General features: G+C 42.0%; 1 long non-coding RNA gene across 1 annotated transcript; it reads right to left on the bottom strand.

Annotated features, from left to right (window-relative positions):
* Positions 1-1,511: 1,511 nt before the first annotated feature.
* On the bottom strand, positions 1,512-3,414 carry LOC139554290 (uncharacterized). The gene is made up of 2 exons (XR_011670807.1): positions 3,009-3,414; positions 1,512-2,780 (listed from the first exon to the last, which is right to left on the bottom strand). It is a non-coding gene; the product is annotated as an uncharacterized lncRNA (long non-coding RNA).
* Between the last annotated feature and the right edge of the window lie 1,953 nt (positions 3,415-5,367).

The following is a 5,367-nucleotide window of genomic DNA, read 5'->3' as shown; positions in this document are numbered from 1 at the left end:
GTCCTACCCTCACATCACACCCATTGACTGTGCAGCTCATGCATTGAATCTGCTCCTCAAGGACATCATGGCACTGAAAACAATGGATGCACTCTGCAAGAGAGCCAAGGAAATGGTTAGGTATGTGAAGGGTTATCAAGTTCTAGCAGCAATCTACCTCAACAAGCAACGTGAGAAGAATAGGAGCACAACATTGAAGCTGCCCAGCAACACCCATCGGGGTGGTGTTGTCGTCATGTTTGACAGACTCCTGGCGGGAAGGAGTCTCTCCAAGAAATGGCCATATTACAGTCTGCCGATATGGACAGCCCCATCAAGAGGATCCTCCTGGATGATGTATTTTGGGAGAGTGTGGTAAGCAGCCTGAAACTCCTGAAACCTATAGCAGTAGCCATTGCACGGATTGAGGGAGACAATGCCATCCTGTCTGATGTTCAGACTCTGTTGCAGATGTAAGAGAAGAAATCTGTACTGCCCTGCCCACTTTACTGTTGCTCCAAGCAGAGGAAACTGCGGTTCTGAAATAAAAAAGCGTGAAGACGTCTGCCTGAAGCCCATACACATCGCAGCGTACATGCTGAATCATCTGGCCAAGTGCATAAAGTTCCCTCAGCGCTCACAAAAAGCAACCTCTGACAAATGTCCCTCTACTTCTATTTGAGGTGAAAATGGTAGCCTAGTGGTTAGAGTGTTGGGCCAGTAACCAAAAGGTTGCTGGATCAAATCCCTGAGCTGACAAGGTAAAAATCTGTCATTCTGCCCCTGAACAATGCAGTTAACCCCCTGTTCCCCGGTAGGCCATCATTGTAAATAAGAATGTGTTCTTAACTGACTTGCCTAGTTAAATTTAAAAAAAATCTATACATATTTATTTTAATGTTGGACCCCAAGTGTGCTGGCAAGAGCATCCTGTCTGGTGCAGAGATCAACAAGGTCATCACTACCGTGTCTCGCCACCTTGGCCTGAATGAGGGAAAGGTTCTTGGCAGTCTGGCGAAGTACACTTCCAAGCAAGGGCTTTGGGATGGAGATGCAATATGGCAGTCGTGCCAACATATCTCATCAGCCACCTGGTGGAAGGGACTTTGTGGATCTGAGGCTCTTTCCCCTGTTGCCTCCATCATCCTCCAAATCCCACCAACATCAGCCGCCTCAGAGCGCAACTGGTCCTTGTTTGGGAACACACACACCTAAGCATGCAACAGGGTGACCAATACAAGGGTTGAAAAATTGGTGGCCATCCGGGCAAATTTGAGGCTTTTTGAGCCTGACAACGAGCCACCCTCAGCAAGATTGGAAAGTGACAGTGAAGATGAGGCCTCAGAGTCTGATGTTCAAGAGATGAACATTGAGGAGGTCCAGGGAGAAGACATGGAAGCCTGAGAGGAAGACAACCAAAGCTTTAGTTTCTGGACTATCATTTTACAGATGTATGTTGAAAACATTTTTGGGAGATGCGATGGATCATTCAATATTCCCTTTCTTTTGTTGTTCAGTGAAATCATCCCATGTGAAGAGTCAACTAATTTAATTAAAGTTCAATTTGTAACTAAATCGTTTTTTTAACAATTCTATTGGAAGGATTTAATCATTTGCAATTATGTCTACTTATGATACGGTAAAACGTTTATGTTTCTGTCTCCATATGATATGGTAAATATATCCAATGCAAAAAACATCTACATTTAAATGGTATTAATAATAATTTGCTTATATTTCCGTAAATTCCCATATATTCCTGTTAATTCCCATATATTCCCGTTCATTCCCACGGAAAGTTTCCACCTCTGAATATTCCCCCAAATGTCCAACCCTAGTTTCACCATCCTCTGGAGGAGCAGAAAACATGATAGCTGCTGAAATCTTACCAGCCAGAGAGGCGCAGATCGCCTTACAACATGTTAATAACATTTCACAAGGAAGAGAGAGAGAACACATTATAACAGTTTCACACCAACCTTGCTAAGAATGAGATTGGGGCAAGGTTAGCCCAAGCTACAATCTAGTGGCTCTCCTAATTTTTTAGGGCACAGCTCTATCTCTAGAAGCCTTGCCTTTCCAAATCATAATTATTGATAAATTATCCAACCCAAGTTTAGAATGACAGTCCTTAGTGTTTCACGTTGGTTCTATCACTTTAATTTAAGACCCTCACTTTTCTCATCACCTGTGGTAATGACAGATTGGTATTTCAATGCATTCTTAGTCTAAATTACTATACATTTAGCAATGTGCAGACTTCCACAATCAACCTGATACCCCAAATAAACATTTGTGGATAAGTCTAAATCAATTACGGGCACGGTTGACCACCCCCCCTCCATCCCCAGCACTCATCCTTCATTTCCTGGCATTTCTTCATGTTCTTCTTCAGACAGTGTTTCAGTTTGTCCTTTTTAATGGCACATGTTCAAAGTGGTTGGCCCTTAATAATGTCTCTCACCTTACAGTCCATTATGTCTTTGTCCATTTTCCTACCAGTACACCTGCAGCATTAGAGAAGTTTGGACTGGATCTCCCTCCATGCTCATTCCACATGGACCCATGTCGCACTCCTGAGAGAAAAAGCATGAGAGAAAAGGCAGCTGATATCTTCGACTGGATGCTGTGTACTGGTTGCTGGTGCAGACTCAGGTCTCACGGTAGAAGTGATGAAGGACCATACTGAAAGCCGTTTTTGCCATTTTCAGCCGGTAAGAGGGGGTGTTGAGGTTCACACTGTTTCGGATGAATTATCTTCCATGCATCTAGATACCATATGTGGCCACCTTTACCATAACCTTGCGAGACGACAGACCAGAACAACATTTTAGTTTAGAATAACAACACACAGTTTGAAACCATTCCCCCAGATTTACAGGTCTTACATGTAAATAACACCCCGTATTCAAAAACACCTGGTGTTATTTTGTAGGCTAGTGGTACCTTCCTCTACATCTTTATGTTATATTTTATTGGTTTTATAATTTTAATTTTATTTTTATACAAATGTATTTAAATTGACTTACTGAAATCAATGTCCGTTCTTCAATTGTTCGCAGATGACGTTTATACTCCTGGGCAGCTCCCAGTAAGAGTCTGTTCTGGGTGGGTCTCGTCGTCTTTTTGTCAGACGGGAATTTCCCTCACGCTTCAAAAAATGCCACAGGTTTTCCTCGCAGACTGAAAAGCTCCGCAGGCAGAATCCATCATCCAGTTTGCCAAATTGTCGTGGAAATTCTTACGCAGGAACACTCAAAGTCAATCTTAAATAAATCATTGTTTATTTGTCAGCGCGCAGTTGTCTTATATTCGGCTATACACAGACAAGTTATATTTGCATGATATAGCATAATTCATTAATCATTACAGTTTTGTTTCATCTATGTGACCGACCAATACTGGTTCATAACATGTGACAGACCAATACCTCACGAGGCTTCCTCTCTCTAAGCTGAGATCATGAAACTGAGATCTGGGCGTACTGCCAAATTGCAGCTACTGATAGTGAGGATTCGTTCAGTCAGCCACTTGCATGAACGCAGAAATTGGTTTATAGAACAGCACATGAATAGAACACAGACATTAGTTATACGAAAAGCACCAACATAAAAATTCCCATTAAACATAAAAAAAAAAGAAAATGCACATGCTAAAATCGCCACTGAGATGAAGTATCTTAATTTGAGCCAGCTTCACACAGCAGAATGTAATCCTGCAACAGGAAATGTGAATTGCTATGTCGATTATAATTAATGGGCATTTTTTGTAGGGGTTGATCCATTTTTCTTGGATCATTCAGCAAGACAATAACCCCAAGCACACATCAAAATCCACAAAGAAATGGTTACTTGACCACAGAATCTATACTGAACAAAAATAAATGCAACATGCACCAATTTCAATGATTTTACTGAGTTAAAGTTTATTTAAGGAAACCAGTTAATTGAAATAAAATTCAGTACGCTCTAATCTATGGATTTCACATGACTGGGAATACAGATTGGCATCACAGATACCTTAAAAAAAGGTAATGGTGTGGATCATAAAACCAGTCAGTATCTGGTGTTTACCTCATGCAGAGCGACATATCTCCTTGGCATAGAGTTTGATCAGGCTGTTGATTGTGGCCTGTGGAATGTTGTCCCACTCTTCAATTGCTTTGTGAAGTTGCCGTATATTGGTGGGAACTGGAACACGCTGTCGTACACATTGATCCAGAGCATCCCAAACATGCTTAATGGGAGACATGTCTGGTGCGTATGCAGGCCATGGAAGAACAGGGACATTTTCAGCTACCAGGAATTGTGTACAGATCCTTGCGACATGGAGCCATAGATTGCCATAGATAAAATGCAATTGTATTCATTGTCTGTAGCTTATGTCTGCCCACACCATAATCCCACCGCCACCATGAGACATATATTCACAGCGTTGACATCAGCAAACCTCTCATCCACACCATACCTGTGGTCTGCGGTTGTGAGGCCGGTTGGACGAATTCTCTAAAATGACGTTGGAGGGAGCTTATGGTAGAGAAATGATCCTTAAATTCTCTGGCAACAGTTCTGGTGGATATTACTGCCGTCAGCATGCCAATTGCATGCTCCCTCAAAACTTGAGACATCTGTGGCATCATTCAGGTGCGCCTTCGGGCTTCAGCAAACGAAGCAAAGGAGAGGTGCTCAACAACAATGGCAAAAATCATGAGAAGAGTCAACCAAGAAAAACTTCCAAAAGGACTAATTCGAGGAGTTGGAGCACTCAACAAAAAAAAGGCAGAGATTGATTTCTTATTGCTCACTTTAATCCATTGTACAGGATGTGGACAGGTGACTGATGTTTCGACATCAAGCTGAGGTCTTCCTCAGAGTGACCTGACCATTGCACTTAGCTCCTATTTATTGCCTAGTGGCTCATTGCGACAAAACAATATAAAAAAATATATAATGCTAATGTTTTAAGGTGTCTCCTTAGTCAATAGGCCATGTCAATTATATTTTTGTTCAGTGTATATTATATAACTGTAATGTATTAGTGTGTGTGCCTGCCTGCTCTACACTGTAGTTACAATATGTGCCAACGTAACAACCTTGCCCATTTTTACTGTAGCACCACGTAATATAAAGCGGGACCCAAAATGCGATATTTTGTTTCCGTTACTCAGTCACATAAGCCTGCCACCATGCACTTACTGTACTGTATAACAATCTCCTCAGACCCAAAAAACATACACGTCAAGTCACTTTAAATCAAGGTGGAAAGTCCCATACCTGCTCCAAATAGCTTGGCAGGAAACACCTGCGGTGTGATGAGAAACCTCTGTACGTAAATGAGGGAAGGGAGAGAGGGAGAGAGGTCTGACCTAGGTCAAATCTTTTCACCACC

The sequence above is a fragment of the Salvelinus alpinus genome, chromosome 26, assembly GCF_045679555.1.
Source record: "Salvelinus alpinus chromosome 26, SLU_Salpinus.1, whole genome shotgun sequence".
NCBI classification, from domain to species: Eukaryota; Metazoa; Chordata; class Actinopteri; order Salmoniformes; family Salmonidae; genus Salvelinus; species Salvelinus alpinus.
Note: the sequence above shows the minus strand (reverse complement) of the source record. Positions and strands in the feature narration are given on the sequence as shown.